Genomic DNA, 16,596 nt, shown 5'->3' with positions numbered 1-16,596 from the left:
AATTTTATCACTTTTGATACATTTTATTTTAAAATTAATTTTTAAAAAAAATATTTTATTTGTCTTTTTTTATACATAGTAATGTGTTTATTTTCCCTCTTACAAAAATTCATTATTAATGATATATCAGCATAAGTGCTTTGTAACTACGAGAATTTTGCTGAAAAGTTTACAATTGTTAGAATTCTTTAGAATAACTGAGAGGGGGGGTGAATCAGTTATTCAAGGTCCAAATGCCCTTATAATACTTTTTCTCAAATTATAGTGAATCCATAAAATTTTCATCCATCCAAGATTAGCAAATTACAGTAAATCAATATGCAGAGATAAAACATACAAGATCAAAACATGACACAATGATTTACATGGAAACCCAATTTCGGAAAACCACCAGTAACATGCTACTTGATTTTCACTCTTCTAAAGTGATGCCCTGTTAAAAGCCTACCCTGTTAAAGGCTTACAACACACTATTAAATGTGACCTTGTTAGAGGATTTCACCATACTGTTAGGAATGGGCCTGGTCAAAGGACTTTAGAACATTCACTTGGAATGTCACCCTGTTAAAGGATTCACAACATGGCTATTAAACCAACCTAAGTCCATAGGATTTAAACTAACTGTTATAATTGCTAGAAAGTAACAATAATGGCTTTTTGATCTGATACAACTTACAACATATCTTGCAGATTTCAGATCACACTTCAGCTCAATCCTTTACTTGGCTTTAATCACTTCAGCTTTGACAGCTTGTCATCTCAAGCTTCATCTCCTTGAGTCTTCTTACTCATCATACCAATGCAATCATATCTGTGGTCATCTGTTGAAGCAGAGTAACTGTGCTTTCTTACTCCTTAGCACCTCCTTCAACACTTTATGCTTTCATGCTTGACCTCTTCTCTCTTTTTGTTTCGTAGCCTTATGACTCCTTAAATAGAAATCTGGATTGCCTTTGCCGCTCGATTCTCCCTCTCCAACTTTAGGGTTTCAAATGGATTAGGTAAGATACAATGTATCTACCCCATATCTTGCCCTTTTCTAGAAACTTCGTCTAGAGTCTAGTTGTATTATTCAAAAAATTCTACATGGTGTTCTGTGCCACCAGCTCATCACTCTTGTCTTCTATTTGATTCACAGAATTCAAGATAACAACCTTGTTGGCTTGAATCTTTGATCTTTGAAATAATGCAACAACTCGACACTATTGGTTTACTGATGCTCGACATCTCTGTGTTACTCGACACTTGTATTTGCTCGGCACTTGATCTTCGCTCGGCATCTGATCTTTACTCGACATTTGATCTTTACTCGGCATCTAATATTTACTCAGCATCTGACATTCACTCGGCACTTGAAGATCACTCGGCATCTGAAGTTGAACTTGCTCAGCTTCAACTAGGAATCTGTTTGGCACTAACTAGCTTGCTCGGCTCTCTCTCTCTAATGAACTTAGTTAGGCTGTACAAATGACTTAGCTAAAACCTTACATCTTTGATATGTTTCAGTGTGCCCATTCTCCGTGTCTTAGAGTATGTCATCAATACACTTTTTCATCAATGGCTTAGCTGATCCTTGTACTTCATTACAACATCATAACTTCAACCTTTCTCTAGGTGTTCTAGTTACATCTTATTGATTGCCTCCTCCTTGTCAATCAACCAATTGATAGTATTTGGATCACTAAAGCAATTGTCATTCTTGCAAGTTGCAAGTTTGACATCAATGACAAAACAATGATTGAGAACATTCTTTACCAGTTCCATTACTTTTTATATATGATCTCTTCAGTCATTTCCAACAATCTCTCTCATGATCTTTTCAATAAGTTCCAACAGCAATATGGAGAACCTCCGAAAAAAAGGCTCCTATAACACAAAACCAATTTAGCCAATCATATAATTTGTATAAAATATAAAAATTATAAATGAATGAAAAAACATTATAAGTATTTGAATTATTAAAAAATAAGTAATTGTGATTCGATGATAGATGATGAACTAATACAATACTTGTGCAAACTGAATGCAATAGTACTAGCCTACGACAAGTACAATAAGTAATTTATTTCAAATTTAGAAAGTAAGTCAAAATTATTAGAAAAAAAATTGTTTGTGTAAAAAAACTAAAAAGAATTTTAAAAATATTATATAACTTTGTTTAAATGTAGGAAAAGAATATATAGTTAAAAAACTCCAATATATATGGTTGAGACTTAATCTTTAAAAAAATAAATAAATTTAAACTATAGAAAAATTATATTAAAAATGTTAATGATAATTTTTTAAAAAATAAAATAAAAATTCAAACTACAAAAAAATTATATTAAAAATGTTAATGATAATTTAAAAATAAATAAATGTACTACTTATGGATTTTCCTATGTGACAATCTTCATTAAAAACTTAATTTTAAAAATATAAATTTGAACTACATTGGGCTATTTCTTCTAATTTATTTAAGTAGAATAATTTCATAATAATAGAATTTACTTAATGTGTGAACCACATTGATAAAAAATGGCAATCATAACAAAAAAAGTGGAATATAGGAAAAAAGAAAGCATTCAAAACTTGACAAAATTTTTTGGTCAAAATCAAACATCTTCACTATAATGAAAACCTAGGGTTTAGAATCAATCAACGGTTCCTCCCTCAAGCACAATAAATATCTTTGAAATATTAACATTATTGTAGGATGGAAAATATAATATCAAAATTGTAGAGAGGAAGAACACATTTGATTCTGTGGTTTGACTACATGAAGCAAGAGATAAATGAATCTTCAAAACCTAGAAGGAAATTAGCGATCGAACATAAATGAATGGAAATGGGTAGTTAGTCGAAAAACTAGAGGAACATCGATACATCAAACATAGATGGAAACTAGATCAAAAAAATAGAAAATTTGTCACTAAAGAATCAAAATGTACATTTCAACAAGACAAAGTATGCAAAGACTGCCAAATCTATGCCCACACATGAGAAGCCCCAAATCAATTTTTATACATTATCAACAAGCCTCTCCCTAAAATTATTTTAGCTGTTAGTAGCATCCCTTTGAGTCATTCAAAACCTAGCTTATTCTTAGAATCAGACTAGATCAAAGGGTAGAGTAATTTACTCTCCCTATCTAAATGTTCCAAAGCCTATATCCCTCCACACAAAAAATGGCCTAAAAACAATGACAAAGATGAAGATAGAGAAAAGAAATACCCAAAAGTAGAAACTAGATTTAATCTATAGGTTGAGCTTCACAAATTTTGAAGGAGAGATACAAGGATATTTTGGATAGAAAATCAGATTGGAGAGTAAATGCACAAATATCAAAGAGGTAATTAGGAACATCAATATATGGGGAAAAAGAGTAGATGAAAAAATAGGAAAATGATGTACAAATTGTTGAGCAAAGAGGAGAACAAAGATATGAACCAAGAGAAGAGATAAGAGTTGAGTTAGCAACTCCTACCTCTAATATGAAATTGACAAAGAATCACCCTCCAAAGAAGATAATTGGAAGAAAAGACAAAGGAGTGTTGACAAGAAATAGAGAAAATGAGGAATTATATTTAATTTCTCAAGTTGAACCTAAGCGTGAAAATGAGGCATGCAAAGATGATCATTGGATTCAAGCAATGAAGGAAGAATTAGATTAGATTGTGAAGAATGACACATGGGAATTGGTCCCTAGACCTAAATACAAGAATGTTATAGGGACTAAATGGGTATTAAGAAACAAGATGAATGAACTAGGCAGAGTTGTAAGAAGCAAGGCTAGAATAGTATGAAAAGGCTATTCATAGCAAGAAGGAATGGACTATGAGGAAACATGTGCCCCTGTAGCCAAAATGGAAGCAGTGAGAATGTTCTTGGCTTATGCAGAAAATAAAAGGTTCAAAGTGTATCAAATGGATGCCAAATCAGTGTTCCTGAATGGAGAACTTGAAGAAGAGATATACATTGAGTAGCTTGAAGATTTCTCTTTGATAGAAGATAAAGATATGGTATGTAGATTAAAGAAAGAATTATATGGGTTACAACAAGCACCTAGAACTTGGTATGCAAGGTTGGACAAGTATTTGACAAAGCTTGGATTTTCTAAAGGTACGATATATAGTAACTTGTATTTGAAAGAAATTGAAAATGGTTTGTTGATAATAGTAAGATTTGTTGATGACATAATATATTTGGAGGTAATGATGAAGCAAGTGATAAGTTTGTTGAAGAAATGAAGAATGAGTTTGAAATAAGCATAATAGGAGAGATGAAGTTATTTCTAGGTTTGTAGATTGCGCAAAATAGTGATGGAATTTTTATTTCACAAGCTAAGTATTTGAAATGTTTGTTGAAAATATTTGGCTTAGAAAATTGTAAGCCTGCTGGTACACCAATTATAACTGGTCATAAGTTATCTAGTAAAGATGAAACACTTACTGTTGAGAAGAAGTACAAATCCATGATTAAAGGTTTGCAATATTTGACTCACACTAGACTAGATATAGAAAATGTAGTTGGGATTGTAGCTAGATTTCAAGTTGATCCTAAGGAGTATCATTATGCAACAATAAAGAGGATATTTAGATATTTGAAGGGACCATTTGATTATGGAATATGGTATGATAGATCAAGTGATTTCACTCTATATGCTTATACTGATACACATTGGGCATGCAGTATGGATGATTCAAGAAAAAACACTAGTGGTGTAGCATTCTTTCTTGGAGGAAGATTGGTTTCTTGGCCAAGCAAGAAACAAGATTGTATTTCATAGAGCAAAATTGAGGCAAAGTATGTAGTAGCAAAAAATAATTATAATAAAGTCATGTGGATGAAGTAGATGTCGAAAGATATTGAGATCAAATTTTCATAACCTATTATCATATATTGTGATAACACAAGTACAACAAGTATGTCTAAGAATCCTACTATTGCATTATAAGACTAAGCATATATCTATTTTAAGTATAATGTTTTGAGAGAGAAGTTAGCAGAGAAAGAGATCAAATTAGAGTATGTCAGTATTAAAGATCATATTGCAAATGTCTTTACAAAACTCTTGTCTAAAGATACATTTGAGTACTTGAGAGGTATGCTTGGGGTTATGCCCCTGCCTACTTTAGAGTAGATGGTGCAAAGATTGCATCAGTCCATTGGTATAAAATACTATTGTTTGACTGGAATAAATGTTGATGCTTCTAATATGGGGGAGTATCTGCGATGAGTAGAGTCATTAAGGACTCTTGGTAATTCATCTTGAATAGTGTCTTTGGACACTTGAGTTGAATGAAGACTTGAAGCATAGGATTGACATAATGAGGCCTTTGACATTGATGTGAATGGGGGAGAGAATGCATTAAAAAATATCCTAATTATGGGAGAGAGAAGTGAGAAATATATGGGAGAGAAATGTAACAACATCCTCTAGATGAATGAGGGAGATATAGATGCGAATATCTTTATTAGGGAGATTTAGAAAGATTCATTAAGTAAGAAGAAAGAATATCTCTATGGGGGAGATATACAACATGAAGAGTTATGATGAATGGGGGAGAAGTTGAGAGACTTTGTTTAGTGTGTGAACAACTGATACCAATCCTAAGAGATGCAGAACAAAGTAGTGTTCTAGAGGATTTTAGATTTGATTGATGAAAATAATTTAGAAAGATGAGAACAACAACAAAAAGAGTAGAGTATTATTTGGTATTCTTGGAACCTAGATGTTTTTCATCTATGTTTCCATCAATGCACAAGGGGGAGATTGTTAGCATGAATGCTGATGGTATTCCTTTGGGGGAGTGTCCTAAGCATTGGAAAATATGTGGTAGTATTGACATGTTGCATTCATGACTATGTTTGTCATTGATGTCAACATAGTAGTAATTCTGTGAAGATTGATAGAGTAGCAGACATAGATATGCTAGAAAGATAAGAGGAGTAACTGAAAGGGGAGGGTGAATTAGTTACCATAAAAAAAAATCCAAAATTCCTTAAGATGTCAATATAATACAAAACCAAAACTCTGTTAAAACTGAAATGTTGATGTAACTTGGTTAACACAGTAACACTCAGTTTATACTAAGAATTACTATCACTCGGCAAACATGAAATAATCATTTCTTTAGATGTTTAGTGTGTTTAACCTTGATTAAATTAGTTGTAGAATCATAAAGAAAATAACATGAACACAAGAGATACCAAGATTTAATGTGGAAACCCAATTTGGGGGAACAACCAATTGCAACTAGTTATAGTTTTTCACTCTTTTGAAGTGAGCCTTGTTAGGAGCCAACCCTATTAAAAGTTACAAAACACACTATTAGGTGTAGGATGAACCCACAATAGTGGGTTACACTTTTGGAGGAAGAAATTCCTCTAAAATCTCAAAAGGTGTAATTTTTGCCCAAAAACTTTTGATAGAAAGTAATCATCTAGTTTTGATATAGATTATAAAAGTTTTGATCAAAACTACTTTTGATGGTAGTTTCAATCAAAACTAACTAAACAAAGAAAATCCATCCTAAATAGTTTCGATAGAAACTAAATATTTTCTATAGAAACTATTTAGTTTCTATTAAAAATATTTTTTACATGAAAAATTAGACTAATTAGTTTCAATAGAAACTAACTAAAAATATTTTCTATTGAAACTATTAAAAAACTTTCGATAGAAAGTTAGCTTCTATCAAAACTAGTAAAGTAGATGGATTTTATAAAGTCTATATTATTTTCAATTGTTCTCATGGCTTCTAATATCAATTGCTAGGTTCAGATGGAGCACTAAACACATGTCATTTTGCATGACGCAAGTACTCAGATTGAGCTTTCTAATGAATATGGATTTGATACATTTTGATTCCTTTAAGTATACATTTTTTTATGTTAATTGAATAGAGGTTTGTTATAAAAAATAAATCTATATATTGAATGCTCATGGAGAAATAGTAAATAAGAGATTTTTTTTTTTTGAAAAATAACTACAATCTCCATATTCGAGTCCTCTTTCAATCAAAATAAGAAATTTTGAAATTAGATAAACATATAATAAGTTACATGTGTCAAAAGCCATGTATGTCCAAATTAGTGTTAGGTCAAGTTTGAACTCTAATAAAATATGAAATACAAAGGATAAAGACATCAGATCACTCTATGATTTTGGTATGGATGTTAACAAACTAAAGTCAAAAGAATCACATTGAAATCTATTGTAGAAAAAAAGTTATGTATGTCAAAAATAATGTCACTTTTTAAAAATTAGGTTTTGATAACATAGCAATTTTCGCGGGAGAAAAATTAATTCAATCAAATCAATTCAAATTTTTTTATAAAAAATATATTTAGAATTTACACAAAAAATCCTAAAAGACTCTAATTTACTTCCTCTTCAAATTCCTTACTATTAAATGACAATTTGTATCTGAATGTAAATTTTTTCTTGAAAATTTACAATTAAAATTTAGGAAAAAAAGTGTAACCCATTATTATGGGTCAACCTTGTGACCCTATTAAAGTATTTAGTTCACCCTATTAGGAGTGGGCTTGTTAGAGGTCTTCAGACACTTCAATTCAGAAATGCTACAATTAGGCTAACTCTGTTAAGAGATTTTATTCATTGCTACAATTATTAGAGAGTAAAAATGACTTGACCTAATTGCTGATGCAACTATCTTTGCTAATTTTAGATCTCTGTTTTGGCTTGAATACTTGATCCTCCTTGATCAGATTTATCTATATAGCTCGATCAACTTTGGATACTCTAATATCCTTCCAATTTTCTTCCTTAATTTATCTTTTTCAATTTGATGCTTCTTACAATTCAATCCTCAACTTGAACTTATATTTATATGATTTACCTTGTCAAGTTGGCTTGAATACACTTTCAAAAAAATAATATTCATGCCTTGAGTTAGTTAGAATGAACCAAAAAAACTGTAAGATCTAATATGCTGATACAGGAAAATCCTTCACTAGCCAACCCAACTTGATCAACACTAACTCAGAAAAGAATTTCTTTCAAACTTCCTTTCATAACCGAGTGAGCTTGATTAATACTGGTTCCATGCCAACTTCCTTTGGTAATTGAGTGAACTCGGTTAACATTGATTTTTTGCTCTGTTTCTTGGAACACTCGACATACATAGGAAACTTCCTTCAATGCTTGAGTGAGCTTGGTTGGAACTGATTGCTTGGCAAAGACTTGACATTTGTGTAACATGAAAGACAACATACACTTAAATAATTGTATAATTCAACAAGATCGTGATTATAAAAACATAGTTTTTATGGTCAGGTGACATGCGGTTAAGGACATGTTCAACACTATATCCTGATGATAAGGTTAAGTGAGTATAACATATGTCAAAGAGATATAAAAGATATACATGATTTATAGAGAGTAGTACAAAAATATAGTACTTGAGAAGTAGTTTCTGATGATTTTATTTTATCTCTTATCAAAGATATAATTAGGGTACGCGAAGTTATACAGTGATAGAGGATAGTTTGATGATGACACCAGTGAGTGTGCAAGTCTTGAAGTCACACATGTGAGAACTTGTATAGACTATTAGCCGATAGTGCTATGTGGTTATGAAATAATTAATTATCTTATTATTTTCCTATTATAATTAATTGGGAAAGCCTCAAGGCCGACTCAAGGAATTGTTTTGAGGACTTGGTATAAAGAAAAGTATTTTCCTTGATTGTAAAGTAAGTATGGGATGTGAAGTGTTCATGAAAGTGCGAATAAGAGAAGAGTGTTTGATAAATGTGAGTAAGCGATCCAAGGGATTATTGGATGAAATTTTTTTGATCTAGTATCAAGATCAGAGAGAGCATAAGTCTGGTTGATAGGACACAGAAAGAGGAAGGATATTATTTCTATTTTTCTGCAAGGAGTAATACATAGATCATTTGGACAGTGGGTTCATTGGTCTTACCCTTGAAGCTATTTGGAAAGTGGGTCCATCTGCCTTCTAGAACTCCTAATAGGGCTGGCGCAACTCCTAACAAGGTTGAAATCTCTTAATAGGGACTAATATGTATTGAATGCTTTATTGGCTCCTAACAGGGTCCATCCTCTAACAAGTAATATTTATATTAGTACATCATCTTGCTAGTACCACATCCACTAGGGTTTTCCCTTTGATCAAGGGTTTCCCTAATTAACATATTTGGTGTTATTGTGTATGAGTATCTTGTTATGGTTGCTGATTATATTGCTCATATGGTTAAGATGAGTAATAAGGTTGATAATTGTGATAATAATTGGATAACTAATTCACCCTCCCCCCCCCCCCTCAATTATATTGGTGGACTATATATTCTAACAAACTACAAGGTAAACATGTGTGAGATTTAGAAGCAACAATTATTGGATAAAATTACAAGAATTAATAAAAATAAGTATGTTAAATTTAGATTTGAATATTTGATAATCTATCTTTTCTTTCATAACATGATTTTTCCCCACAAAATGCCTACATATGATTGGAATTCAAGAAGTATAATAGGGACTTGTTATGACAGAAACCATTAGAAAAATGATAAAATGTTTCCAATTTAAGATGAAACAAAGAGTAAGGATAGCTACATCAATTGTTGAGAAATATAAATAAGACATTTCCTTCATGGTAGAGATAGAATTCACATGTATGGAAGTAGTGGAACCTGAAGTTAAGTATATTGATCCTATTGGATATGAGGTTATTGGGCATATGGTTGATAGATATGCAAAGGTAAGTCTTGCATTTGAAAGAGATGAAGCATGCCCTAGATAGAGCACTCATGAAGAAAAGTATAGTGAAGCGAAAAATTAGTTACACATCAAGAAAGAAAGGTAAAGACCTGATAAGAAAGTAGATCAGATACTTATAGATTCAAGGATGACAAACAAAGAATTTGAAGAGGCTAAGAAGACTACATTTGAAATGAGAGCTAGTGGAAAATTAGAGATTCTATTTGTTAAACCACTTGCTATTGATGCTACCCCTATCACCCCTACAATACCTACTACACCTACAATGATAGTAGAACAATCAAAACCTATAGAGGAAGTGAGAATAACTCGTGTATAATTAGTTCTGTGCTTGTACCTATTAGGTCTACAAGGACCTCTCCCATAAAGAAGCCACTGATTGTTTTGAGAATAGAGATTAAGTAAGAGAAGGAAGATGAACCCAAGAAATCTATGAGGATGAAAGAGATGGAAACATGACCTAGACCTAAAAATAAACAAAAAATTGAATATGTCTATAAAGGGAGGAAGAGTCGGAGTCAAGAAAAAGATAATACATCAAAGATACCAAAGATGAGAGGGAAAATATCATTTCCTAAAAATGGACCTAAACAAGATCAACTTGAACCAAGCAACAATGGAAATAAAAAGAAGAAAAATTGGAATCATTGAGATTGGTGAGATGAATAAAGTGGTTATGAATGATGGTAATCTAGAAAAGTTGAAGAAATTTTATGGTAACTATGATCCTAATCAAAAGAGGAACCTAGATATACTTGTCATAAAGTATATGATAAAGTTTAGGACACCTCTTCTCAGTATTCATGGGACTTTACCTAATAAGATGTATGAAAGATTGAATAAGTCAAGGCTTATATTAGTGGAAGAAGTGAAGAAGCTTAGAAATTTTGTGATTCATAAATGTCTTATGATTGAGAATAAAGAGCAACTGAAAAGAATTAAGTCTAGAGTTTGAATCCACTCTTGAGGAATAAGATGAGAGCAATATGATTAATGAGTGGAATTTATGAAGAAGTCAAGACAGACTAAGAAGGAAGTTTACCAAGTGTTGAGTGAGGATGGCATTTTACATCAACCACAATAATATATTCATGTGATGAATACTTAAGATAGTTCTATTCCCACAAAATAGATGGACAACACTTCAATGTTTATAGATGGATCACACATTACTATCAATACAATAGTAGATCCTTTCAAAGATTATTTAGAATTTTCAACTAGCAATTTGGCTAGTGAAATGTTGAAGACTATTCCATTGATGGAGAAGAAAAAGATGTTAAAAAATAACACCTTGAAGTGAAATAAAGTATAGGTCATTAGGACCTAAGTGTTTAGGTAAGTGAGGAGAGATCTAAGGGACTACTTTGACTTGGCCCTATCCAAATTTGATAGTAGTAGCAAAGAGTTGAGAGTACATATATCATTTCACAAGGACAAGAACAAGAAACACAAGTGAACAAGAAAGAAGAGGAAAAATAAAAAGAGGAGAAGAAAGAAGAGAAAGAGAAAGAACAAGAAAAGAGAGAAATGATGGATGTATAGTAGATCATAGTTGAGAAAATTCATACACCAGATCAGATAACTAAGGCTTCAACAAAGAGGATAGATGAAATCAATAAGGAAACATAGATTACAATGTTGGAGACACCACCTAAGGCAACTTATAAAACTTCAGGTAGTACTTGAAAATCACCTTTTAAAACATTAATTTCAAGTTTTCCAAAAGATGTTACATATATGTTTTCTAGAAAAATGGACACTCAAAAGTATATTGAATTATTATATTTTTCTATTAGAAAGATAATTGAGGCATCGGGTAAAATGAGTAAGAATGCACAAATATTAGTTGAGCTGAATATTGAGAAATTGCACAATATCTTATGATTCCATATACAATTGACTGAGAAAAATATTGACAATAAGTTAGAGAAGATAATATAAGAATTTGACAACCATTTTTGGACACTTGAAGAAGCAACATACACCAAGTTATAGATAGAGCATTATGTTAAATTATTCAACACAAGCTGTAAAAATATAAGGAATGATTAGATAGTTCTAGATATTTGCACAAAAGATCATAGAAGTTAGACTTTTGAGGGAAAGGACTTATATGTGATATGTGTTTTAGCACATAAATACACTCATAATGTTTCAAAGACCATCAGAGAAAAGGAGAATGAATAAAAAAAAATGGGTTAAGAATTGAAGAAACTAGATAAAAATATCATGACATTGTTAGTTTAAAACTTACTTCTATACATTAGTGAACTTGCATAGTTTAGACTTTTTAAGTTTTTCGCTTTATATTATGTCTATGGTTTTTAATAGAGGAAAGCATTAGCTGGGTATCCCTATACTACATTTTTAGTTAATATATTAATGTGCACTTTAATATTTTAAATATTATAATATTAAAAATAAAGATTTTATTTCATTCATATAAAACTTTAGATATAATTTTATTATTACTTTTGTTAATAGAACATAATCTATAATTAATTAAATTAAAAATAAAAATAATTCAAAAATGTATTTAATTAAAAAAATTTAAAATCTATTATATAATTTGAAATAATGGACTTTTGTTTGGATATGTATGCATGAATTTACTCCTTGTGGTTATTACTGCTCATTTTCTTGCACATTGAAACCATAAAGAGGACCACTCTTCAATTTGTAGGTAGGTACACATGTGTCTACTTTAGGGCCTGTTTGGCTGCGGGAATAGGAATAACTATTTTGGAATAGAACATGCGGGTACATAATCCTATTCTCTGCTTGGTTCAGCCAGGATTCGATGGGGAATTTGCGAACCCAAAATTTTATGTTTTCTAAAATAAATAAAACTGGAATATGAATACGTGTTCCAATTCCACCTATTTGGGTGGAATTTGCAAAACCTCATTTTTGGGCCAAAATTAGGATTCATATTCCTATTCCAATTTGGTGCATCCAAATGAAAAATTCAAAATTTTAAGAATTTACATATGCCTATTCTGCTTGTATTCCAAGTTATTTTTTTTCCTAATAATCATTTATTTATTTACATTTTAATTGGCTAATTAGCCCCTACCGAAGGCTTTGCCTTGCCCTCCTCATCCTTCTTTTTCTTGTGAGATGGAGATGTTAGACCTTGTGAGATGGAGATATTAGAGATGTAGTTTTACATCTATTATTACTATTGACAGATATGTAAGTTTTTTTTTCCTTACTTTTTTGAGATGTACGTTTGAAATCAGTACACTTTTTGACAGATGGGCATCCAGGCTGGATAGCCGTTGCCCACGACCTCCTTCTCAAACTGTCACCTCTTGTGACGAGACCCACCATAGTCTTCCTTCACATAAAATGACCATTACCTTTGCTTTAATCACCCCAGACGCTGCATTTTTATTTGCTTTATTTTCCTGTTAATCCCCGATTTCTTTGTTTGCTTCCCACACAAGTTTTTTTTTTTTGGTATTTATATGTTTTACAAGGAATGCTCAATATTGCCATCTGCTGTGATTTAGAACATTTGATTATAAGAAATTACAGTGTTTTGTTGTTTGAATGCCATCATGGGCAGAAGGAAGTTGGAGGTCGCGTACAGAGGTGAGAGGGCCAAAAGGGCCAAGGCTTTTCATGACAGAAGATCTGGACTGGCAAAGAAAGCCAATGAACTTGTTTCCCTCTCTGGCTGCAATATTTATCTCTTCATCCAATATGAAGACGGCGAGCCCTTCGAATTCACAAATCTTGATTCATTACATATGAATCCACAAACTCATAATTATGCCAAGCAGATCACTTCACCGCCTCCATTAATGGAGGTCATCCAGCAGCCTGCAACACCCACCACTCGTATCGATGAAGCTCATTTTCTGCCAGAATTCTGCATGGGCCCAATTGTTCCTCCTCCTCCTCCTCACATTGAATATGGCAATGCCAGTTTGTCCAATGATTATATGCTTCAACAACAACCACAACATGATCATCAAATTCTCTCAAAGGAAGATGTATTCTGTGACGTCCCTTCCCTGGATTTAGATGCTTATTGGACCCAAATGGATGTAACTGCTTCTTTTTCAACGTCGTTCAATGCTTTTCTTCACAATGATGTTCATCATGTTCCACATGAAGAGGAGGAAAATCTGTTCTTGGAAGATATATTTGCCGACTTCCCTCATTATAAAGATCCTGCTGCTCCATAGAGGTAAAGGCATTTTGATGATCTTCAATTTTAGAGGATTCAAGAAACTGAAAAAGCATATTAGTAGTCTGGACTCTGCAGCTTTAATGGCGGTAGGAGTTGGGGCAGCATGACGATGATTCAATCTAGCAATATTAGCATGCCCATGATTTAGTAGGCCATCTTCTAGGGTCCTCAAATTTGTTTCTTGACCAGAGGATGTCATATTGTAAATCTTTGATGGTAAATCAGTTTTATCATTGATGGATGGAAGTAATGGAAAATGTTTTTTGCAGATGTGATATTAAACATGTTAATTATACTGATTGTGGGTCTTATTGATCGTATAGTTCTGAATAGAGCTTGGGTGAGTAATAGAAAATGTTTGTTGCAGATGTGATACTAAGCATGTTAATAGAGCTTCGTTGAGTTTCCTGTATTAGCTTGTGCAGCCTTCCATTCTATCTTTTGACTTTCTTTTTCAATAATTATCAGCAAATAACCACCAATATAATCAATGTTGGTAGGCCACTTTTGCCAGTTAGTCAGTTTTCTTGGGGTTTTATTTGCTTCCCTATAAATGTGATCTATGGACGTATTGAGTAGTCTATGATCTTTATGTTAGTGTCCGTTAATTGCAACCTCCTGATTAACTTCAGTTTTACAGTAATTTGCAGTAATTTAAGACTTCTTTATTGAGGATCATTTATTTTGCATTAGTTTTTTCCCAAATGAAGGCTGTTAGTTCAGATAGATTCCTGTTAACTGTTCATGCATGTTGTGATAACTCAAATTCTTCAGTTTAATTTCTTGATTTATACATTGATTATCTTGTATAAATCATACATATTGTAATATTTATTATTCAATGAGAAATTGAATTTCATTCTTGCTTATTATGTCTATGTTTCTTCTTTTCTATAAAAGATATACCCAGTTTTCTCTTTTTCTTAATTAGATCTGGGAGTTACAGCTGCCAAAATTCTACACTTTAATGCGAGGTATGAAATTCTACACTTTAATGTAAGCTATTTGAGTGCTAAAAATATATTAAAAGGTTCATAACGAAATTGAGTTAATTTTTCAATTATTCAATCCTACACAGCCATAGCTTTATACAATTTTTTTCCTATCTATCTAATGTTTTAATCTAAAATCAAAATTTATGAATTGTTAATTCAACATTAAATTACTAATCTCTCTTAATTCTTGCTGTAAAAACATCTTAAGACTATCTCTATAGATCAATTTTTTATTATTTGGTATGGAAATAATTGTGCAAAAGGATTACAATCCAACAACTCTTAAACCATTATGTAGGCCAATTATAAGAGAGGTTGATGTAGAATATATTTTCAAATAATATGAGGTTTTGGGGTTTTGGCATCTCAGACCCACTAGTTCCACATAACAAAAATGCTCTTTTATAATAAATGTAGAACAAGGTAGCAATATGAGCAATAACCTTAACAATGATTTTGAAATGGGAGGTCATTAGTGAAATTGATTAAAAAAACTATCTCACCTCATCAAACGAATGACTAATCTGTCGAGCATTACACACAAATTGTAAAGAGCAAAGGAAGAATAACTTCCTCTTTCCAAGGAAAATTTAGGTTAAGCTGGTGGTTTCTTTTTACTCCTTTGGGAAGTGGTAGTAGATGATAATACAATTTATACTTGCTTTAGTTAATCATTTCCCTTTCCAATTTTCTATTTTTTGTCTAATTTGTCTTAAATAAGGTTCTAGGTATTACCTACTATAACACATTTTTCTATTTGGACTCCAAGATATTTACATGAAAAGGTTCCCTTCCTATATCACATTAGATTACAAGACATTATTTTCTAATTCCGATGAAATATTGAGAAAGAAGATATCTGAATTTAAAGCATTCACAATTTGGTCTAAGGAATTTGTATAAGTCCTAATGATTTAATTGAAAATTTGAATCTCTTCCATAGTACTTTCCCCTTGTAGAATTGTGTCATCTAATTTTTTTTGATGTGTTCTTTTGGAGACTTCCTTAGTTACTTCTGTCCCTTTGATGGTCCTTCTAACTATGCTTGTGTAATAGCTTTGCCAAAAGCTTCTACCATGATGATGAACAAAAACAGGAATATTGGGTCCCCTTGCCTTCTAGATATGTTGAAAAAACCCTTACGGGGTAACATTAATGAGAAGGGAAATTTTAGATGTTGAAATGCAATTATAAATTAGATTGATCCATTTGTGGGTGAAGCTGAAGGGCTTAAGAGTTTTACACAAAAAATGCCAATCTGCTTTGTGGTAAGTTATTTCATTAACATACATGATTCCTTATTTAATTGAGTAGAATGTATAAGTTCTTGGATTATTATAAGTCCCATCAAAGATTGACCTATTTATGATATAGTTGGTTTTTTCTTCCAAAATAAGTTTAGGAGGGAATTTTTTGAACCTATTTAGTTTTTAAACCTATTTGCCAATGCTTTGGATAGGATTTTGTAGATGGTATTATATAAGGCTATTAGTAAGCTTTCTTGTAGATTAAAGCTAAAGGGTATTATTATTTCATATATATTATAATTACAAGAAATTCAAAAGATATAAAACATACAGTATGCTTCCAACATGCTTATAAGATATCCACTTTACTGTTATTTTAATAAAATAAATTATTTAATT

The sequence above is a fragment of the Cupressus sempervirens genome, chromosome 10 (genome assembly GCF_028749045.1).
Source record: "Cupressus sempervirens isolate cs-2001-9-10 chromosome 10, ASM2874904v1, whole genome shotgun sequence".
Classification (NCBI taxonomy): Eukaryota; Viridiplantae; Streptophyta; class Pinopsida; order Cupressales; family Cupressaceae; genus Cupressus; species Cupressus sempervirens.
The sequence above is the reverse complement of the archived record's forward strand: the minus strand, read 5'-3'. Positions refer to the sequence as shown.